Genomic DNA, 23,905 nt, shown 5'->3' on the forward strand with positions numbered 1-23,905 from the left:
CCACACCAGCCTTCTCATGTGGTCCGGGAGACCCGGCACCACCAATACCACGAAGACCAAAATGACTCTCCCCACCCACAGCCAAACCAGAGACGTCCTGTGTGCTCTGCCCTGTCATCAGAGGGGACCGTCAGCAGCTGACATCCTGCGTGCTTCGGCTCTCAGTCTGACCATTGTGACTGCATGGTTTCTCGGACTGGCTGGTGACAGCACACTTAGTGTACCCGTAGGAAGCCCCAGAGAGAACAAGGCAGGACCGCGTGGGGCAGGAGAGAGAGATTCTGAGAGAGCAGTGGGAGAGACAGAGAGTAGGAGAGGAAAACAGGAAGTGCAAAGAGAGAAAAGAGACTGAGAGGAGAGGGAATGTTGTGGAAGGAGGAAGAGAGAGAATCCCAGGAAGCCAGAGGGCCGGCCAGGGTGACCCTGACAACACCTGTGCCTGGCAAAGGCTGCCGCACACAGTCCGACAGTGAGATTGGTGGGGCATCACGGCTCGGCCTCGGAGGAGAAACTCAAACTGAAAAGACAGTGTTCTGTTGTCAGCACTGGACTCAGAACAAGGGTCTGTACTTTGAAGAGCCCCAGCTTCACCTACCAGAAAGATCCCCAAGATTGTTACCAGTTGAGACCTTCAGACGGTGAGAGGCAAAGTGAGACACCCAGGTGCCTGCACAGGGGGACTTGAGTTAGCTCTGGTACATGGGAAGATTAAATCGATGTAATTTAAACTTCTCCTCCCCGGAGGAAGCCAGCAGCACAGGCTGCCAAAAAAGCGCCTGTGTCCATGCTGTCTCAGGCAGAGTTACCGTAAAAACAGAAGCGGGGGCTCGCAAGTTTTTTCTTTGCCCCATCTCTCCAGTTGGCTTTTTAAAACTTAGAATCGTGCAGGGTGTAAAGCTACCATTTGTTTCTCGCAGAGGAAAGTTTTTGTGAACCTTTTGAATTATTGCCCAACAATCGGAAGACTTGACTTTTCTCAGTCCGCTTGGGCTCCTGGGGCCGTCCCCTGGGGCTTTGCTTACACTCTGTTGGTCTGCACTGAAATGCCCTCCTGTCCTATTTCTCTCCATAGATGTGGTTGAGTTTCTGTTCATTTCTCCATCGTGTAAAAGGTGTGTTTCCTTCAGCCTTGGTATTTGAGGGAGAAATCCCAAAACGCAGGATGGGGAAAGCGAGTGGGCGGAGAACTAGAAATGAGATGAGAAAAATAGCTCTTCCTGGCAAGAAAAAAATCTTTACAGTAACGGGAGTGTTTAACAGACAAAATACCTTCAAAATATGCAAATCTCTGTTTATCTTAGAGAATTCTACAGGGAATAAATCCGTAGCATTAGCAATTATGACTTAGCTTGGAAGTTGTTGTTTTTTTTTTTTCTCTCGTCATACTTATAAACATCAGTATAGCTTAGAGCTTCATGATAAAATGGTTTTTCTCCTGTTTCTTTTAAGAAGTATTTGTTTAACTTGCTTTTACTATCCTAGATAATATGATTTGGGAAGAAAGCCTCAATTCCTTATCCTTTACCACTGTTCAAAGAATTGAGCTACACGAGTAGTTTATGAAGTAAGAGGCATTAGAAAGAGTTGCTGATCAGATTGAGGGAGCCACTTCTGAACTGTGGCTACCCAGGCAAAGGGGATTGACGGCTTAGCGTTTATGCCGCAGACGTGTTGGAATAACATGGCAACAGAATCTCTCGCGTCTTCTCTCTTTACACACTGCCAACTCCCAGCCAGCGCCTTTGTGTCTTCTAAATTTTGGAGAAACAAGATGCCTTAATGCTTTATCCCATGTTGCTTGTTCAGGCTGACTCTGGCAGATCTTACGCTTTGAGTGATGGTTTTGAAAGGTAAGCTGGTGTTTATCATACGTATTATAGGTCATATGTATTCTATCATTCACTCATCTACTTAGGTACTCATTCATTCATTCATTCACTTAGAGTACATATTTACTGTGTCCGATGTGCCGGGTCTTGGCAGATTTGGGTACTTTTAGCTGAGTATTAATTTCTAGCTCTCTTAAATATATTGCCTACATTGTCATGTTGGAGTAACGTCAGATCTAGTCTTGTCAAAACAACCTGTCTGTGGGGTGTCCTTGGCCTAGAGTGTTAATCTGTGATTGTTTTCTAATGAGCTTGATGATAAATCTGATGCTGGCAGCGCACAAAGGATCACTGGATAGGGGACGGTTCTGCTCCATATGGGTGTCGATTTTTCATTCAGTAGATGTCCACTGAGCACCTACTGTGTGTTAAAGGACCCTCTCCTTTTGACTTGCTGGGTGATTGCAGAACCTTGTTGTAACCTGGCTGCTTTTCACTATGTATGTTTTGCTGAGATCATCACACCCTCCATTCCGTCACAGCCTCCATCTCTCCCCTTTCCCAAGCCTTGCTTGATTGTATTTTATCTTCTCCGTCCCACATCTCCGTCCCTCCTCACCCAGACCCCATAACTAGCCATTTCGCTAGAGTACACTCTACCATCTCACCCTCGTCTCTTCTTTCACCACTGCTTTGGCCCCAGCAACTGCATCTTCGATCAAGTCTTGCTAAGCTAATGAGTGCTGCTGGTGGTACTTCCCACAGCAGGCTGGGCACCTCTGTGAAGTTCTGAGCAAGTCAGCCGTCAGGAGCTCATCCCTCCCCTTGTCAGGAACTTTAGATTTAGATTCCTCTCACTCACCACGCTGACTGTCCTACAGCCTGACCACTGCCCTTGGGCCTCAGCCATGCCCTCATTGGATCTCAGCAGACAGTTGAATTCCTCTTTTGCTATAAAGATGGTGTTGTTGCTAAACTTCCCTCCTCTAAATTCGGAACGGTCAACTTTTTTTCCTCTTTGATTACCTCATTAGTCTGCAAGAGGGAAGGAAGGATCCGTTTACTAAGCCGCTGCTGTGCTCCAGGCAGAGTGAGTCCCACATCTGGACTCCACATCTTTCTATTGCCCATGCCCCCATACATCCGTCTGTTCACCAAGGAAGCTTTTGCCAAGTGACTCCTGAGTATCCAGTACTATTAGGCCTTGTGAGGCAATGGTGGGCACTCCTGGCCTAGAGGGAGGAGGCTTTTAGTCACTAGCATAGTAAAGTGTGCCTGACCCTTGGCCACCATAAAAATAAAGCACATGTGGAGTACTTGGGATGGGGTAACTCCTCTCTAGAGGTGGCATTTGAAGTGGGTTCAAAGCATTTGTTGGAGTTTATTCTTCAAAATAGGAAAAAGGGGAGAAAATGGCAGTTGTAGAGATCCGAAAGTGCAAGGTGTATTTGGAGACAGCAACTAACTGGGAGTTTTGCTAGGTTGGTAGAGAAAGACGGCTGGAAAGAAGTCTTGGGGAATTGTAGCAGGGGCCTGCTATTCCAAGCAGCAGGATTAGGACTCTCCTCTGAGGACGGGGGGCTTTGGCAGCTTTGCCAGCAGGAGTGACTGGGTGAGACTGACTTCTGTTTTGGGAGATGATTACGATAGTAGCCGAAGGTTCTTTGACTACTGCAGCAGAAAGATGATGAGGGCTGGATGGTCATGGTTGTGATGAAAAGAAAAGGGATCAATTTGGTGGATACATGAGACTAAGGAGCTGCTGCTGCTGAACCAAATGTCAGAGGAGCTGACAGTTGACTTTCCCCTGATCAGGACCAGTGGCCGGTTTGAGGAAAGAATGTTGAGTTTGGTACACGTTGAGTGTTAGAGGGTGCCATGAACGTCGAGTGGAGAAATAACTAGTATAGGAGAAAAGTAGCTGCTGGGCCCTCGTCTGGGGAAATCCATGAAGAGCTGAGGGAAAGTAGGTAAGGTGGTTGGGAGGAACCTTGAGGACTGCCATCACTGATTAGAGGGGTGGATAGTGTTCTTTGAAAAAGACCAAGGGGGTACAGGATTCCAGGGTCAGGCAAAGAGCCAGAGGATGTGCCCTGAGAGAAGCCACAGGAGAAGTTTCCTAGCAGTTTTGGGGTCAGGTGCAGCAGAGAACCTGCAGCTGGTTGGCTTTAGCAGCATTGCTGGGCAGGCCCAGGACCACCTGCATCCTGTCTCTGGCCTGCAGGCTGTAAATGCTGCCTCCAGGCTTTCCCCCAGCCCCCTGCCTGGATCTGGCTGAAGGACTTGATTCTAATTGACTTCTCTTCTCACCTGGACATTTGAGTTCATGGTGCAGAGAGTTGTAGGTAGGGGGTGGAAACGTGGAAATAGCACCTTTCAAAAAGCTTAGTTGAGTAGAGGAAAGAGGGTGTAGAGTGAGAACTAGAGAGGCAGGAGAGTAATCTGGAAATGCCTGTTTTAGGGTCCCGGTGCCTTGGGTGTGTTGACATGCCGGCTGAGACCGAGAGGGAGCCTGGGGTTGCAGGAGGCATGGGTTGAAAAGTGAAGGCAGAAAGTGAGTAGCGTTTATTTTCAGAAGGAAAGGAGGAAAAGGCAGGAGGATGAAGGTCCCTGACACTGTGTGGGGAGCTCCCCTCGCCTTCTCCATCTTACCACCCGCCGGCTCTCCAAACCACTTAGAACCATCTACCACCTCTTCCTTCTCGGAACTCCCTTCCCACGATGTCTCTTCCGGTCTTTAGGACGCAACTGCCAACTGTGCCTGTAGCGTGTAGTGGACTGAGATTGGAAAACGCTGCTCAGATTTTTGACTGATACCTTCGTATAAGTGTATGCAAATATTCTGACCTTCAGTAAACAAGAAAAAGGAATTAATATGTACCTTACTAGGTAGGTGTGAGGACTAGAACTTAGTGCTCACTAAATGTCACTCCTCCTGCCTCTTTATACAGGTACTAACTGTGGTGTGTTCCAAGGATCTTTCCCCTTTCCTCTCACTCTTACCAGCCCCTTTGACCTGCCATCTCTGTGCTGATAACTCCCTGCTAGCTTTTGTTTTCACTTCTGCTTCTGGCCTGAAAACAGCCTCTTCCCTCACTTGGCTGTTCTCACAAGAGCATGGTTATTCTCCAAATCACTGGGGCCAGAAATGTGAGAAATATTACTGATGTCCCCTCAGTTCTATAATCAGATAATTACCAAGTATTCAGTTCTAACTGCACTATGTCGCCTTCATTCATTCATTCATTCATTCATTCGTCAAACTACCCAGAACCCAGTTAGATAGATAGAAGACACAAACCCTCCCTTACAGTTAAACACTTAGAAAATCAGAACATAGTATAATGATTGTCCTGCAAAAGTTTAGTAGAAAACTTTCCAAGACTCCATAGGAGAATGCCTACTCGACTTTGTGGTGGAGGTATCTGGTAAAAGTTTCTTAGTTGGACTTGAACTGTGAGGTTCCTCAGGAATCAAGTCCACCCTGGTTCATGGCTGAGGCCTAGAGGCTGGGGACATGGTGCGGGGAGTCCAAAGGCAGTCAGTACTTGGCCTGCCTGGGAAGCAGCTGGTCGAGGGTGGCTACAGAAAGGAGAGAATGTGAGTGCTGGAGTGGAGAGAAAGCCAGGTCGTGAAGCCTGTGCCCCCGCAACACAAGGCAAAAGAAATCAGACGAGAGCCACAGGAGGAATTTTAAATTTTCTAGTAGCAGCATTCAAAAAGGTAGAAAGAATAAGGTATTAAATTGCAGTATTATGTTATTTAATCCAATCTGTCCAAAATATTATCACTTCACTTTGTAATCTATATTAAAAATGCAAGAAAGACCCTTTTTACATTCTTTTATACTAAGTCTTTGAAAAATTATCTCAATTTAAACATTAAAATTTCATTGGGAACACTTGCTGTATGTTTAGATTTTATAAAACCTTATAGTTACAAACTGAATTCACAAACCTAAGTTGTTTGACACATCCTTAAAAGTTTTGAGTATTAGTTTTTAAACATAAACTAATTTATATTAAAATTATGCATACCTTAAGAAATCAGTTCTATAGTCACTCTGGCCACATTTCAAGTTCTCGATAGCCACCTGTGGTCCCTGGTTTTCGAGTTAGACAGAGCAGGTTCAGAGGGTATCTTCTTTCTGCCCTCTGGGCAGTAGAGAGCCAGTAAAGGGGGTCAAGCTGCAGGACAGGGCGGGGGAGCACATAATCAGAAGTGCTGTGGTGTGGCCCAACTAGGAGATGCATTAATTCACATTCATAGTTATTAAGTGATGGAGCCCGCTCCCAGCAAGTGTTTGGAGAAGCAGATATTATTTAAATAGGAGGTAGAATGGATGGGAATTGGTAATATAGGAAGTAAAAGAAAAGGAAGATCGTTCCTGCTTGGGAATGCAATCAATCCCTTTCCTAAAATCCCAGGACTAGGAGCTGACTCAGCCTTGAAGTGGAGGAAGATGTAGATGATTCCAGTTGGGGCAACATTTGTGATTCTTTGCAGTCATCAAAGTAGAAGGAGGCAGAAGATTGCCCAACAAGGGTTTGCCCCTCTGAAAAGGTATTTTGGTTGGTGAAAATGATTCAGGAGCCACCAGGATATAGGTATGAGTCTTCCAGGGATAGTGCTTGAGAGTAGGGCTTGACAAAGTACCACCCTGTGGGCCAAGTCCAGCTGTCCCTGTTTTGTCAATAAAATTTTATTGGAATATAGCCATGCCCATTTGTTTACATACTGTTTCTGGTTACCTTTGCTGTACAACAGTAGAGCTAAATAGCTGGGACAGAGACCATATGGCCCAGAAAGTCAAAAATATTTACTATCTGGCCCTTTACGGAAAAAGTTTGCCAACTCCTGCTTTAGCGTTTGGAAGCACCGAGGCTGGTACTTTTAGGCAAGATGAAACATTTAAGAGTGAGCAGAGGAAAAGGATGCTCATTAAAAAGAGTGAGAAGGAGCCAGCAGATACACAGGCAGAAGACCAGGAACGAGGGGGAAACTGGAGGGAAAGAGGAGAGAGATTTTTCTTTTTCAAGACAAGACAATATGAACATGAACGACAGTGTCATGTATTGTCAAGAGTCAAACAAGGTAAGGATGGGAAGGTGTCCATTGAATTTGGCAATTGCAAGCTCATTAGCAATTCGGTAGGAATATTTTCAGCAGAGAGGTGGGGCAGAGGCCAGCTTATCCTTGGTAGAGATATTTTCAGCAGAGAGGTGGGGCAGAGGCCAGCTTACCCTGGGCGAAGGGGCCAGTGGGAGGAGAGGAAGTGAGTACAGCCTTTCAATCAGCCAGCAGTCCCAGGGAGAGACATCTGGGGTTGAGAAGATGATTTTTACAATTGGTGTGAAGACTGGATGAGAGTGAATGGAGAGAGAAATTTGGGTGACAAGGTGCCCCAGAAGTAGGGGTAAGAGAGGGACAGCCTGCTCTTCATCCCCGGTAGTAGAGGAAAGCACTGAAATCTGTCCTCCAGGCTCCCAGCTTTAGCTCCACCCCGAGGACCTGTCAGTCTTCACCTCTAGGAAGCTCCGTGCAGCCCAGCCCTGCCCTGCTCCGGGCTGGTGAACGTTCCATCTCATGGCATCTCTGTCAAGCTTGGCCACCTCTCCTCCCATCTGCTTGCCTGCCTCAGCCTGTCTCATTCCTCTCCATGGTCAGACTCTCAAAATTGAGTCCTCTGCACAAATGTCTAAGCGTCACCTGAGTCCTGCTAACCTGACCCCATAAAAAGTGTTCAGGTCAGTGGTATTTCTAAACTAGAAATTGAAGCAAAAATCAAAAGTCGTTAAAGTTTTATGACACATCATAAATTTATCATTAAACAGAAATTAGAACTCATTGCCTTGATCCCATAAGAAAAACAGAATAGTTTTCTCCATCATGGCACTATTGATAGGTAGGACCAACACAGTTTTGTTATAGGGGCTGTGCCCTGCAGCAAGACTGTAGGATGCCCTGGCCTCTGTCCAGTAGGTTCTAGTAGCATAAGCCCCTCCCCCAGTTGTGACAATCCAGAATATCCTCAGACACTGCCACATGTCCCTGGGGAGTAAGAACCAGCCATCAGTTGAGAGCCACTGCTGTAGACAGATTGTTAGGCAGATTTTTTTTCCCCTTCCTGATGTTTTCTATTATTCCCAGTGTGTCCTTTTCCCTCATACTTTGCATTTTTAATAGTTGGACCCAAGGGAAATTATCCTAAAGGTATGTCTTGTTCCAGGCAGCAAAAATGGAAACCACCCATTTATGGCTGGTAGCTCTGTCCTATTCCACTGGCATATAACAGCTTCCAAAAATCAAATGGGTGCCCCAGTGTGTGAACCAATGGTGGGTATCCTGCAGCCACCTTATGTTAAGACCTTGAGTTCTTAACATGAAACATGTTGTACCCGACACACTGCCCCAACTTCTCTACCTGGTCCACCCCATCTTCTCTGTTTTTATATTCTTCAGTCAGGGGAATTCAGATAAAAGTGTGATCAGAATTCTCTCATCACAATGCTAGAGGGAAGTCAGCTAATTTTAGGAGAAGAACCAGAAACTTGTACAAACGTGGAAACCTATTAAGTCATATTTAAAACTCTTTTTTTTTGTTGTTTGTTTTTTGTTTTTTTGAGACAGAGTCTCACTTTGTCAGTCTCAATAGATACCATGATGTCCTAGCTCACAGCAAGGAAACTCTTGGGCTCAAGCAATTCTCTTGTCTCAGCCTCCCAAGTAGCTGGAACTACAGTCACCTGCCGCAATTTCCAGCTATTTCTAAGAGAAAAGGTTTCTCTCTGGCTCAGGCTGGTCTTGAACCTATGAGCTCCGGCACTGCCCCTGCCTCGGCCTCCCAGAGTGCTAGGATTACAGGTGTGAGCCACCGCACCTGGTGGCCCTATTTAAAATTCTTATTTCAAGTTCATGAATAACTAGGAAAAGAATAAAGGGAAGACTTGGTAATTTGAAGGACTATTTTAAGGCCTGCTGGACACACCCAGCTGCAATGTCATGGAAGTTTCCCATTCAGTGTGGTGGACTCAGGTCCCCTCTGCTTCTGGGGTAGGAGTTGTCAAGTAATGGGGATTTGGTCACCGGCACCGTCTGATCCCTGCTCAGTGCAGGTTTCCTGCTGTATAGACACATGCTAGGCACACTAATAATTAACCACTTGGATCCACAATATGAGGTACAGGTTGCTAATCCCATCTGCAATTATTAGCATGTACATTCTTGACTTCAACAAACTGCATATACAAAGGAGAAATGCCGCTGAAAAGCCAATTAAAGATTTTCTTTAGATTTCCAGGCTTTAAAATGATAATCAAAAGACTGCTTTGAACAAGGCTGTTTGCAGTATTACCCTCTGCCCTGCTCAGCGTTCTTCCCTTTAACTACAACTTGGTAAACAGGAGCTAATTCTTAACAGTAACCCAGAAAGTTAATGTTGTTCACTACGCTGTCATTAGAAGGAACTTGACTTTATAGATACTGTATTCCTCGTATAGCCAGGAGACTGCAGGAAAATCAGGAGAACACAGTCCTATTTCAGGGTCATTTTATGATCAGGCGTGGAGAGTATTCTGCACTTGAGAATTTTTCAGTGGCCTCCCAAAGGGCCTAGGTTTTATGAGCTAGTAATAATACTGTGATTTATTGAACACCTACTATATCCAAGGCACTTTACATATATTATCTTTGTGTGCTCTCAGACCACTGCGTTTTTCATGGTCGCACTTACCGCAGTTCTGATTGCCACTCATTCATCTGGCTAATTGATTAACGTGTGTCTCCCTCTTAGACAGTCACTCGCAGGTTGATGGGACTGTATCGATTTTTGTTCCCCATCGGTGCCCTGCCACTTAGTACGAGACCTGGCACATATTAGGTACAAAGTATTGCGTAGAAGGATGACTGAAGCTAGATGAAGATTCCTGTGATTTTATATGTGAGGAAATGAAAAGGTGAGAGTGGTCAGGGTAGCTTGTTGAAAACTTCAAATTGGCAGAGCTGGGAAACCAACCCAAGGACTGTGCCCCCTTTGGATCACAGCTGCCTACTCAAGTTTCCATATGTGTGTTAACCACCTAACGGAGCTTATGAACATGTGGGTTGTCATGCAGTGGTCTGAAATGGACCTGAGAATCATCCTATCTCCCAGGCGTGGCCTTCTGTGTCCCCAGAACCATGGCCTGTGTAGTTTTCGTCTGCACCACAATTGCATTGTGAAGAATGATCTGTTAGGGGTACATGTGGTCTGTCTGGAAACCTTTGGTGTCAGACAGATGCCTTGTCCTGGTCTTCTAAGAAGCGTCCCAGGAGTCTACTCTTGGATAAATTTGTTGGCCCCTTCCGTCCGTTACTTATATGTGGGCTATCATCTTTGGTTTTCAGTGGAGAACATGGGCAGCAAATGGGCTATGATCTTTGGTGAGTTGTAACCTGTATACCAAGGATGCTGAGGGGCCCTGTTCTCTGCCTTCTATTGGTAAAGAATGCTAAGGACCAATCATTTGATCTCCCTGTTTCAGAGGCAGCATAATATATGTCATACTTGGTACCAGGTACTGTTTCTGCCCCAAAGATGTCCAGGGCCTCAACCCATCATATTTATCATGGAAATCCCAAGGAGTAGCAACCCCTTCCGGAGTTTCTCTGAGTGTTTAGTTGGGGAGGGAGTCCTGCTGAGAATCTACTGTAAGCCAGGGGTCCTCAAACTTTTTAAACAGGGGGCCTGTTCACTGTCCCTCAGACCATTGGAGGGCCGGACTGCAGGCCCCAGGACAAGTTGGCTGCTAAGCAGGACAGGCAGCAGTGGCAAAAACACCCATATGCGTGTTAAATGTCCTAGGGGGGCGGGCCGCATGTGGCCCACAGGCCGTAGTTTGAGGACGCCTGCTGTAAGCTATCGGACAGTCCCTCCCCAACTCCACAGCCTTCCAGCGGCTCCAGCACCTGGCCGGAGAAGAGAAGCTGTGGTCAGCGGCCTCCCTCGTGACGCCCATTCTGCCTCTTCTGGACACCCTGGGCTCTCGCCCCCTTGCTGGCGTGTCTGTGACAGCTGGGCAGAGCACTGAGCGTTTCCTTCCAGGTACTCTCCTTTCTCAGCACGTCCCTGTGGTTTTCGAGAAGTACGTACAGAAGTTGGCTTTTTTATTAGTCAGTGGAGAATCCAAGGTTTAGGTGTTTATCTTGCCATGGCGGACTTTATCTTGTCTCTGTGCAGAGGGGCCTCACCAGTGGAGCTGGGATCGCTGTTTGCTGAGCGGCCTCTGCCCAGCCCGGCGGCTGCCGGCTGCTTCACACATTCTATCCAACCCCTGCCCCTGGTAGGGTGTTATCTGGCTTCTTGACTTTCAGCCTGGCTGATTCTCTCTGGATTCTTCCCAATCATTCACACCGCTTCGGTCCGTAACTTTAGTGTTCGATTGGGGCCTACTCTTCCTTCATCCTGTAACGTCCTCGTTTTTGTGTGTAAGATTTGAATCCATGCATGCGTACATTTCATTCTAACTGCTTAGTGGTAGAAACTGAAAGGGCGCTTGAAAAAAGACTGACTTCAGCTCTGTATTTTGAAGAACTCTTTCAAATACTTTTCCTTTAAGTGGTGTTCAGCTGTGCTACATGGTCATGAGGACGCTTTAATGAGATGAGGACTTAGGAGTTTTTAGGGCATCATTATATTATTGAAATCATAGAGAAAGTAAATTGGCAGCTACCTGTAGTTTGTCCTGATGTCCCTTATTGAAGGTCTTGGCTTAGTTCTCTTCACAGGGACGGAGGAGGCGCAGGAATTACAGATGATGAATGAGGAATGGACCACTGATGAAATTTTCCTGAAGCACGCCATGTACTTTCACGTCTTTCTTTTTGCATTAGAGTTTCTCCCTTTCATTTTTAATTTTCTTTTGTTTGGGAATATTACGTTAGTTTTAATCTATGTAAACTAGATGCTTATGCCTTTGCCTGAATGGACTTCCCAAAGGTAGTGATTAAAGTGTACAGATGTGGGAAGCCACAGACACAAAGGAGAGCTTACATTTTTCTCTTTTATATATGCATATATAAAATTATTCCCATTTTGTAATACCTTGGATCATGGTCTTTGTTCCTATGGAAAAAAATACTATATCTTATGAAATGATACAATCAAGGAAGCATTTCCCATTATGTAGACACTGTGTTTTTTAATTATAGCGGTTTCTTAAGATTTTAAGGCAAAATGAGCTCTTTGAAGTGTGATTAATAGCAGGGAAGGAGGCTAATGCTGGGTCATCAGTGGCACTCCATTACAAAAAAGGGTGGACTAATAAAAGCATCCATCTTTTTGACCATGAAAGCATTCGAATGATATGTTTATAGTTTTTAAAATACAGTAGTTACTTGCTACTAAACAAACTATGAACTTGCATTGTGGAGAGGTGGTACTACTTAGGTGGGTGATGCCCCACGTTTCTGATGGAATGAGAAATGGCAGGTCAGGGAGGGAGGCTCTTGGTTGGAGCTCATGGTGTCTTTTACAAATATAATACCCATGGCCTAGGAGCCTCATGTGCTTTGAGGGCAAGAATAGCAAATCTGGCTTCATGGTTGATCATCCCTTCAGTGTAAGTATACACAGTAGGCCTTCAGTAAGTGCTCTGTGAATTGCCTTGTTAGGAACATGTCAAGAATATAGCCTGGACATCATGTACGTCTTTTAAGGCTCCTCTAGCTCAGTTCACAGGTACATAAGCCTTGTACTACTCACAGGTGTGCTGGGAGAAGAGTTTAGGTGGTTCGTAAATCATCCACCAGTTCTCATGATTGTGATTTGACGTTGAAGCAATTCCATTTTCAATTCTTTTTTTAATCCTTCTGATAAAGTCAGCGAGAAAGTCTCAATTTGGTAGTAGTATCTTTAATCTGTCTCCACCAGTTATAAGCTCATTATTTAACAAAGAAAGAACAAGGGTTCTACTCAGTGCCTCTGAGGAACAGCAGGATCTAGCTGGGATTTAATAACGTCAGTTAGGTTTTATTACATGTATTACAAAAGTATTTCTCTTCTACAAAGGGTTACATATGGGTTTTCCATTGAAAGAAGTGATACAAAGTTTCTTCTGAAGATAGATTTGTTTATCAAAACTGAATCATTTTTAAAAAATAACAATAGGACAGGTGGAAATGGACATAGCAAAAACCATGAAGACAGAAATAGAAGTGAATGCTTGGACCTGGGAAACTGGCTGAAGTGTCTGTAGTCAGATGCCACAACCTCCCTCAGACTCTCAGAATTTGTAAGATTTTCATCCCAGGTAGGAGTTAAAAAAGGAAAAATTAGTCCTTTCCAATATTAAGTCTCCCCCCATAGAGCCTCCTTAGAACTATTCTAAGTTTTTTAAATAGTTTATTGGGCTCGGCGCCTGTGGCTCAAGCGGCTAAGGCGCCAGCCACATACACCTAAGGTGGTGGGTTCGAATCCAGCCCGGACCCACCAAACAACAATGACGGCTGCAACCAAAAAATAGCCGGGCATTGTGGTGGGCGCCTGTGGTCTCAGCTGCTTGGGAGGTGAAGGCAGGAGACTCGCTTGAGCCCAGGAGTTGGAGGTTGCTGTGAGCTGTGAGGCCATAGCACTCTACCCAGGGGGATAGCTTGAGGCTCTGTCTCAAAAAATAAATAAATAAATAAATAAAAATAAAATAAAATAGTTTATTGAACAACTTACATAAAAGACTTCTTAATCAATGTACTTTAAAAGAAATAATAGAACTTTTACAATTGGGGATCCTGAGTGAAGAAAGTGCAGGTGGAAATAAAACCGTAGCTGAGTTAGGACAAGTTTAACACCGCTGCTGGGGGAGAATAAAGAAGACATTATTCATTCTACTCATGGTAAGAAATCGTCTTCAAATACAGAGGTTTTCCCCATTTGGGTAATTAATTATGTGCCTAGGTTTAGCTTAGCTTAAAAACTCCATGGCTCAATTATTGCCCTTTATCAAGGGACATGTTTACAAGTCTTTGGATTACTATTTAAAATTATAAACTTTGTTTATAATCTCTTACTGATATTCTGGTGCAGCCAGGCTTCAGGGAAAAAAATAAAAATGAAGCTCCAGAGAACTGGGCAAGGGTTGAAGTGCCAAGAGTGAGCAGTCAGCGTTTTCTCATGAAGATAACAGGAGAGTGAGGCTGGCACAGCCCAGCAGGCTTGGTTTTTACTACCTCTCTGGGTTTTTTTGGTCTCTCCCGTGGGATGTCTGCTGTGTGAGGCACTACACCTTTCTTTGCTTCCTGGTCATCCCCACCACAGACATCGGGCAGTGAGGGTGGGATTTGAGGACGTTCTGTTCTCAAAGCATTGGGAGGAAGATTCCCTGTTAGTTGTTCTAGCAGCCTGACTTGCATCATTCCGTTGAGCAAGCCTGGTTTGCTTTTTCAAGGGCAGTAGAACAGCTCCAGCCATAGAGGGCTTTCTAGGACAGAAAAAGGAGTCAGTTCTTGGAGTCCTTTCCCGGAGTCCATGAGGTGTTAGCACGTCCGTGAGCCTGAGAAGTTGCCTCCTAAGAGGATGCATTCTGAACGCTCAGTGGAAAATTTTTTCCCTAGGTGTTGTGGAGGCCTTAGGGGCTGTGTTGATCTGGGAAAAGGAGATTGCCAACAGAGAGAGACTTAGACAAACCACAGTGCAACAAAACAAAAACACGAAAGAAAACATTCTGGTTACTCACACAAGAAAACGTTCTAGTTACTTTGTGACGTGAGGTTTGCAGAACAAAGATTAGATAATTGAAGCAGGAGGTGGAAACAAGAGGGGCTAGAGCAGGTTGAGAAATTTATACACAGTGGAACCAGGGAGAGGTGTGCGCTCAGGGTGGGAGACATGTGTTTTTTTAATGTAATTTTCTTATTTTCAGATTTTGCTTTGGATGTCCAACGGTGTTTTGCTATACTTGCACTGGCATCAGGCAGAATTTTTAAACATTAAATAACTGATCATAAATGTAAGATATAGATAAATTATCAAACTGTTTTTAGTATGTTCCTTATTAAATTTTAAGTAATGGAGACATGTTATTCCCACGTACCACGATTAAGTAGTTTGATAGTATTAAAGTATCTGTAAAATAGGTTGAAACTAATTTGGAAACTAATTTGGACAATTTGGATTTCCTCTTCAATCTGAGCTTTGAAGACCTAAGACTTCCTTGATCAGAGGACAAAAGGAACTCCAGGGTGGTTATATAGAACATTGCCTGATTGATTTATTTATGTAATCTTTTTAAAGGACAAAATCATAATAAGCCTGCTATTACTAGTTTATTATTTATTTATTTATTTTTGAGACAGTCTCAAAGTGTGGCCCTGGGTAGAGTCAGTGGGGTCAGAGCTCACAACAACCTCAAACTCTTAGGCTCAAAAGATAGTCCTGCCTCGGCTTCCAGAGTAGCTACAGGCACCTGCCACAATGCCTGGCTAGGTTTTTCTATTTTTAGTAGAGACTGGGTCCCACTCTTGCTCAAGCTGGTCTCAAACTTTTGAGCTCAAGCAATCTACAGGCCTTGGCCTCCCAGAGTGCTAGGATTACAGGAGCGAGCCACCACACCCAGCCTATTAGTTTGATTAGTGTGAGGAGAAAAGGGTTTTCCTTCTGGATGAAAAATTCCAGATGAGAATCTGTATTTGACCCAGGTAGTTTTACTAAAGCATGAAAACATTATGGCCTTTTGTTCTTTTAAAGCTGTCGTTCAAGTCCAACTTTCAGGAGTTGAAGCAATGTGGATGCTTATTTTTATCTGCAGACCCAGGAAATAAAAGGGTATTGACTGAGCTCTCTTTGTCTCATTTGGGCGGGGGGGACCTCTTTTTCTGATAGGGGGTGGTGTATTTGTTTTTCTTTTTAATTTATTATTTCTAAGCAGTGTCACCAGTAAAGAGTTAACCGGATCTGACTTGATTCACCCTGGCTTATGTGATGATGAGTAATGCGATGTTGGTAACAGCAAATTGTTGTTTATAAGCAAACATGGCATTGTGCAAACAAGCAGGCCTGGTCTCCAACTGGTTTGATTTCATGGTGGTCAGCAGCTGATCTATGTAACATACAACCTTTCTGCCTCTCTAAATGTCAGAAGAATGACTATTTGTTTATCTTGCCTTCTTCCCAGCTGTTTACTCTGTGATGCATTTACCTCGACCTTGATTCCTGAAGAGTGGCCCCTTTCTCCTCCCCAGTTCTGTTTACGTTAGCCCTGCCCCTGGTGTCACCTATGAAATCTGTTGATTATTCCACCTGGTTAATGTTAAATTGCTCTTGTAAGATGATGTGTTTGTTCATAAACACAAATGCTGGGCCCCTTGTTTACTGTACCCATGGCAGCAATCGTTATTAAACAAATATTGCTTTGTTTGCGGGTGTGAGCAGCAGTTTATCCTGCAAGATCTGTTTGAAACACACACACACACATACAGACAAACTTAAATGTTAGAGTTTTGATAAAGAAAGAAAAAGGGGAACTTGTCCCTGGAATGTGGTTGAAACAGACTTAGGTTTGCTTTTCTTATCTTTTGCTTGGATGAAGGGGCTGGCGAGATTAACAAGTTGTTTGGTTTTTCTAAGAGATTTCCTTAGTGTAATGATATCTATGCAGTTGTTTGCTTTTTTCTGAAGGGAGCGAGCTCTCCTGAAAGGCCACTAGCTCGGTAATAGAGCATCAGATGGCTAGAAAATTCTTTGTGGAACAAACAAGGACTTAGAAGGTACAGGAGAAAAAGTCTAGTACTATGAGCAAGGCAGTCACCATCGAAAGGTACAGTCCTTGGATTTTGTATTATTGTGCATGTCTTGTGTGTTGTCCTGTGGGCTTGATGTGATCCTGTTTGAAACGCGGACTTTCTGTCAAGTTTGAGAAGGTAAGATTAACTTTTAGTTTGATGTTTTCAGAATAAAACTTGCCTGATAGAAATGGAGACATTTTTAATAAGTCTTATGTGTTTTTAAAAGCTGGTGTTTTTACTCTTACCTGTGACTCTGACCCTTTTAAAATAAATTTATGCTTTGTACCACTTTTAGTTAGGTAAAGCGTGTGTCTCTTCCGTCAGCTTTGTATGTACGTGTGACTCCTGGCCCTGGGACGCTGGAGCCACATGAGATAAGAACTGAACATTAGCCTGTGTCCTTTGTCATGTTTTGCAAACAGCAGAGAAAACTCAGCTCACATCATACCTGTTTTTGTTTTGCTTTTTCCCCCAAGTTAGTGTTTGTTGCTGCTCCTGACTTTGCCTTGTGTTTGAATACTAGGCCTGGCCTCGGCCTTTGCTGTAAATTACAACGATACAACACAGATGGGTGGGGGCTGGGAGGTCATGACCTTTGAGGCAAATGGTGGTAGGTTTTTGTTGTTGTTGATTTTTTTTTTTAAATCAGAGGCGGCCTGCTAATCTTTGTATAAGAGCAACTTTCAAGGGGGAAAATCCATACATGCTTACTGGAGATTTTGAAAGATGAAATTAAATAATTGTCCCTTTCACACAACGAAGGAACGTGAAGGACAGAATTTTGAAGACCTGCATCACAGAGGTGCCGTGATGTTGTGAACATAGGGTTCATTTTGGCCACTAGAGCAGTTCGGGATGGGAGGCAAAGTGAGGGAGACGTGCAGTATGTCATCGAACTCGCCAGTCAGTAATTGGTGTTAGGAACCTGGTTTCGTGTACATTAAGTGACATAAAATATGGAAATGAAAAAATATGTATTCTGAACTGGTTGTTGATCACTTTATTCCACCAGGCTGTTTGTGAGAGTTCAGCTGTTTGAATGTTCAGATGATTAAAGTTCCGCAGGCTTTGTTGGTTCTCAAACTTAAAATCTATTTTGTTCTGTAAAAATGCATTTTAATTAAGCTCCTCAGAACACCTGGCCCCGTCATGCCTGACCTTCAGAGACTTCCTTGTGGCAAAGCAAACAGCCTAGCACTGGATTGCCAAAGCTCCTTTTCGGTCTCTATTTAATTATTTGAGTTCGTCGGGATTTCTATGCAAGGGAGTGGGTGTGCGTCTCCTTTGTACTCTTGTTTCCTAGAGTGGTTCCTTTCTAACTTCCATAGTTTGCCCACAGTTGCTATGATAACTGCACTTCAAGTCTTGTTTGCTGGGAGAGAAGGGAAACAGGACCCACTGTAGCTGAAAATTAAAAAAAAATAGAAATTAGACATCTGTAACTTTTAGAGGGAGTGGTTGTTTTCTGCATTCATGTGTGTCTTGTAAAGATTACAGTGTCCAAGGAAGTTTAAGAGAGTTCTTAAAAATGAGACATTTATGGTTTCTTTGAACAGCATTGCTGCCTTGCTGTTGGAATTCAGATACTTTTTCCTTGGAAATACGAAGTCTCCTGTCTTCACCTTTGAAAGCCTGGTGGAGAAAGGAAACCTTTGGTTTGGGTAGGAACATCATTTTATTGCCACACGATTTCAACTGTTCTGAGGCATGAATCACAGGAAAATTAAACTTTTTTACATTTGGTGGGGTTTTTCATTGGTTGATTATCTTAAAATTTTTGATGACTAGGACAATCCTATCTCCTGAAAACCTAACATGATTCAATGGTTACTTTCTGAGTTTCAGAACACCAAAGCAGGTGGTCCTTTTAAAGAAGTGTAGGGAAAAAAAGAGTATTTTAAAAGTAGGAATATAGAAGTTTCTACTTAGCACAAGCCCTTGATCTCATTTGATCAAGAGATTGGGCGTGGAGTTTTCATTTAATCAGTTAGTCAAAGCTTTGGGGCAATTATATGTATTAAATTCTTATTAAGTCCAAGGTGTACCTGAAAGTTATGTTTGAAATAAAGGATTTTATTTTAATTTTATTGAACAAATGGAGATGGAAAGGTGGGGAAGGAAACAGTTTGAATGCCTCTTTTCCCACTTAATTGATAAATATAAACTATTTCTGGCTTAATTGATAAACACAAATTAGTTCCTATTTCTTTTTTTCTCTTTGGAAGGTGAGAGAGCTAATGCATTATGTTATTGAAAGTAAGCATTATTTCTCTAAGTCTTGGCCAATTCAGGGTTCTTCTTTCTCTTGGGCCTGGCAGCTGTCGGAGCTTCTCACTGGTCGTCTGAGATACACCTTGACTGTGCTCTTCCTTTTTTGCACCAAGCCCTGCATCTCCTTTATTCTAGAAATCAGGAGAGACAGCGGCCCCTTTAGGACGGAGACTCTGCTTTCCAGGAGGGATTCTCCTACAGCTGATTTGTTTTTTTCTCCACTGGGACCACCTGTATGATAGTCTCAACCTCTACTCGTCGGAGCCCTGGAATGATCTCCCATATAGCTTAATACATGACCACATTTATTTTGTTTTTGTTTTTAAAACATGCCTTTGACGATTTCATTGCTCCTGAACTTTTTCTTCCCAAGTGCTAAGCGAAATTCCGGATTTTTAAAGATAGATGTAGACATCTATAGTGCACTATAAAGTTGATAATACATAAATCATTTTTAACAACAGGTAATATGCATAATTTATGGTGTTACAGTGCTATCTTTTTGATATTTATGATGGATAATGTTCAGTTTTTGCCCTCATATTACTGCTTTAAATTATACCACAAGAAAATTAATGAGAAAGTAGATTTATGGGTTTCATTTGTTTGTCAATTCGGAAATTAATTGGGTGTTAATTTTAGCCGTCCCTCATCAGACCAGGACTTCAGTGTGTGTGCATTACTTTGCATTCATTGTACTTACCTCCCATTTACTGTGGGTCACTAGCTTTGCATACATTAAAATAGCCCTCCGGCTCATTCCCTTGATTACTTTTTGAACTGCCATGCATTAGAAAATTTACGCCTTTCTGTTACAATTATGAAAATTTGGTATTGGAAGATGGTGCCTTCATAGAGCAGTGAGCACACGGACTCACTGCCTGAACTTGGCTCTTGGGTAGCCTTTCTGTGGAACCGGTCCCCTTCCAATGGCAGCAGTAGGCAGAGAAACCCTGGTGTCTGAGGGTTCAGTCACAGTACGTAGAAGTTACAGCAGGTGAGGAGGAAATCAAAGGCTGCTGTGACTGTTCCTCTTGTTTTGTTCTTCCTCCCTACCCCCCCCCCCCCTTTTTTCTTCAGGACTGTGCTATGCTACGTCACTTGTAGAAAGCCACTCCTCATCCTGGCTGCTGTTGGGGCACCTCTGTCATATGTACTCTCCCCTGTCCTGCTTCCTTAGCCCTGAGGTTTCTCTGGAACACCCTCCACCAGTTCGTCCCCTCCCATCCTGATCCCGTGGCGTCTTGGCCGGTGATGAGTGAACAGTTTAAAAGCATGTGCCTCTTGTTCAGAAATGTGATGTCTCCATTGTCTTGTCACAGTCCTCTGCTTAGAGTCTGACTTTCACCTGGGATGTTATCTTTAGCTTGATTCCCTCTCCCTTTGAGAGTAATGCCCTCAGGAGCAGTCCGAGGGCAGAGCTTGTTTAATATCTCAGGCCACCCCTCTGTTTGCCTACTAGGGGAAGAAAAATCCACGGAGCTGCACCCCGCTCCTTACAACTCCTTTGTTTGCCTGGTGTTGCCACGTAAACCCTCTGCACATTTGCAGGAACCAGTCCATGGGCTTGGCGAGGCCCGGGAATAGATGTCTGCTTTCTATCTTAATACTGACCAGTTTGTCCTCTTTTTTTCCTCACCTACATGAGGAACCCTGTGATTATTGGGAGTTTTGAATCTTAGTGATGCAATGTGAGAAATGAAAAAAACATACTTCTTTTAGAAATAAAGGGAGTCTGACTCCCACCCTTCCTCTTTCTCAGTCTGCAAACTGTGGGGAGTTAGCTATGAGGAAGTAACAGCCTCCTGGGCAGTATTTCTGTAATAACGGAATTCACACAGTCACATGCACATTCTTCGCCTGCCTTATTTTCCTTCCTTCCTTCCTTCTTTCCTTCCTACCTTTTCCATGAGCTTCTGTTATCTTTTCCAAATTACATGCCGTTATTTCTTCCTCCCTTGTGCATGGATGAGCAATGAGGAGGAGAATTTTTCTTTTTGGATGAGAGGAGGACGATGCAATCACTCTAATCATTTCCCTAAAAGTGGTTTCACCATTAACTTCTCTTCTCTTCTCCCCATAGAAGTAGAAACATATTTTACAAAACTATGTTTAGTTTAATTTACACATCCTTTCATGAACAGACCAAGTTCTTTAAGGGCATTTATTCTGCTTCATATAAATAATTGATCAGCCAAGTTAATTTACTTCTGCCTGACTTGGTCAACCTTAATTAACTGCCCTGGAATCAAGACTGAACTTTTTGTTAGCTTAAAATCTTTCACAAGCATGATAACAAAGGGCTTTATTTTCCCTAAATTTTCAGCATCAACACTGTAACCAAGGAAATAATCATAATAATAAAGCCCTGCTTTAATTTACTATAAATACATTGGCCTAGACATTATGAATTTTCCAGAATCCTTCCAGAGAGCAGCTCTGTTGGCAACAACAATAAATAGGCATGCTAAACTCAGTTCTTATCCTTTTCTACAAGTCCCTCCAGCACAAAAAATCGATCTTTTGAAATCAGTAGAGCTGTAATGTTTCCAAGCAAGATGAGAAATGGGTCATTTTGGCTTCCTGGAGCTTTTCAGCATCTATGCAAGTGTAGCCTCAACTTTTGTAAATCTGTCAGGTGGATCTTGTGATTTAAACAGGTCCTGATCATTTGGAGAGGTCTTACAGGAAGGCGCAGGCAGGTTTGACTTATTTCTGGAGAAAGGACTTATTGTTGGGTGTGGTATAGCTGGGACTATAGGTACTGACCAGGACACTGGCTAATTTTTCTATTTTTTTTTTTTTTTTTTGAGACAGAGCCTCAAGCTGCCCCCCTGGGTAGAGTGCCGTGGCATTACAGCTCACAGCAACCTCCAACTCCTGGGCTCCAGCGAGTCTCCTGCCTCCGCCTCCCAAGTAGCTGGGACCACAGGCGCCCGCCACAACGCCCGGCTATTTTTTGGTTGCAGCCGTCATTGTTGTTTGGCGGGTCCGGGCTGGGGATTCGAACCCACCACCTTAGGTGTACGTGGCTGGCGCCTTAGCCGGTTGAGCTATAGGCGCCGAGCCTAATTTTTCTATTTTTAATAGAGATGGGTTTTCACTCTTGCTCAAGCTGGTCTCAAACTCCTAAGCTCAAGTGATCCTCCAATTGCCATGCCTCCATGTTTTAGGTGCTGGTTAATTGCACTGTGTTTCCTGTCATTCATTTGTCATGGAGCAAGGCAATTGGTTGGTTATAGGGCATCCCAAGGGGAAGTTGAGGCTATGCAAACTGAGTGCCTGGGACAAGCTTCCTCTAAGAAAAGAGGGTAGAGTGTCTCATGATAGAGAAGACAGATAGATGCCTCTCCCATACATTGCTTTGGTCTCAGATCACTCTAACAATGTAAAGCTCAGTGAGGAAAGAGTAGTTTGCTATAGAGTGCTGACACTTTTCATCCTTGTATTTTAATGCTTTTCTTTGTCCACCCACCACCCTCATTGTTGTCTATTCTGGCACATATTTAGTTTTCTTTTCACTGATTTATTTATTCATCACCTAGCACAAGACTTTACAAACTGGAAATTCTCCGTCATTTATTGAATGGACAAGTTCATGCGTGAAGCAGGGGATGGTTAGTTGTGGCTGCGTCTACCCCTAAATCGATTGAGCTTCGGTTTTCTTATCTGTAAAATGGGGATATCGTTTGCTTGCCTTATTTCCCTCGTAGCCTTTATTGTGAGTTCGAAAAGTACATCAGAGGGCTCTGCAGTTTATGAAGCGTGGTACAGATATAAAAGCTTATTAAATGGCTTGGAACGTTCGATAGAAAATATTGCTGGCCCAGACACTGTTAGAAATGTTCTTAGACATTGACACTCCTATTTTTTCACATGTGCTTTTCCAAAAGCTGTTTTCTCCTGATTGGTGTGGGAGATTATGGGAAATTTTAAATCTTCCAACCTACATACTACTGTTAGCACTTGACTAATTAAGGACATCCTCAGACCAAAATAATCCTTTATGCAATTTTGGTCCCAAAGCCTGCACTCTCACAAACCTGATTCACAAGCCAAGCTGCTTGGCCTGATGCCTGTAAAACTTGTACTGGAGGACTTGGCAGTCTTCTTTGGAACTGCATGGAGCAAAAACAGGGCCTTCTCATCAAATTGTGTATTGGAGATTGTTCTTCCTCCACCCACCAGGATGGTGTCAAACCAAGGAAACAAAAGCGGGACCAGTCTCTCAGACACCTGTTCTCAGGTCTGGGATCCCAGTGGTCACATAGTCTGGAAAAGCAGCATCCCCTCGGGACAGGTTATTTGGCTAAATATGGCTCATTCTGAGGGCACGTGTAAAGTTTACATATATGCAATATTTTTGTCTTTTGGAGGTCCTCTCCCCATATGGGTAGGCGTTCTCAGAAATCTTTTAAAAATTTGACTGTGTGCGGTGGCTCACACTAGTAATACTAGCACTCTGGGAGGCTGAGGGAGGAGGATCACTTGAGCTTAGGAGTTTGAGACCAGCTTGAGCAAGAGAAAACCCATCTCTATTAAAAATAGAAAAATTAGCCAGTGTCCTGGTCAGTACTTATACTCCCAGCTACTTGGGAGGCTGAGGCAAAAAGATTGCTTGAGCCCAGGAGTTTCAGGTTGCTGTGAGCTATGATGATGTCACTGTACTCTACTGAGCAACAGAGCAAGACTCTGTCCCTCCCCCCCCAAAAAAGGGCAATTCAGTGAGTAGGGTGCCAGCCCCATATACTGAGGGTGGTAGGTTCAAACCCAGCCCCAGCCAAACTGCAATAAAAAGTAGCTGGGTGTTGTGGCAGGTGCCTATAGTCCCAACTACTTGGGAGGGTGAGGCAGGAGAATCACCTAAGCCCACGATCTGGAGGCTGCTGTGAGCTGTGACGCCACAGCACTCTACCAAGAGCAACAAAGTGAGACTCTGTCTCTTAAAAAAAAAAAAAAAATTTTTTTTTTCTTTAGGTATACTTATGATATGTCCTGAAAGTTAAGTGCGCTTCCTTGCCACCTACTCTCAGACAACGGTCCTCTCCTGT

At 43.8% G+C, this 23,905-nt stretch overlaps 1 protein-coding gene across 7 annotated transcripts in view; it reads left to right on the forward strand.

Annotated features, from left to right (window-relative positions):
* The window catches only part of FOXP1 (forkhead box P1), a 610,533-nt gene that overhangs the window by 345,876 nt on the left and 240,752 nt on the right, over positions 1-23,905 (forward strand). The window contains exon 1 of one of the 7 annotated variants that reach the window (XM_023510633.1): positions 16,299-16,718. The exons of 5 other annotated variants lie outside the window; for them this stretch is intronic. The gene's annotated coding sequence lies outside the window, so the exon portion shown is untranslated. Of the gene's footprint in view, positions 1-16,298; positions 16,719-23,905 lie in introns of those variants that run through there. One more of the 7 variants, XM_023510634.1, reaches the window with a different exon arrangement.

This window comes from Otolemur garnettii, unplaced genomic scaffold (assembly GCF_000181295.1).
Source record: "Otolemur garnettii isolate 467f Iridium unplaced genomic scaffold, OtoGar3 scaffold00015, whole genome shotgun sequence".
In the NCBI taxonomy this organism is placed as follows: domain Eukaryota; kingdom Metazoa; phylum Chordata; class Mammalia; order Primates; family Galagidae; genus Otolemur; species Otolemur garnettii.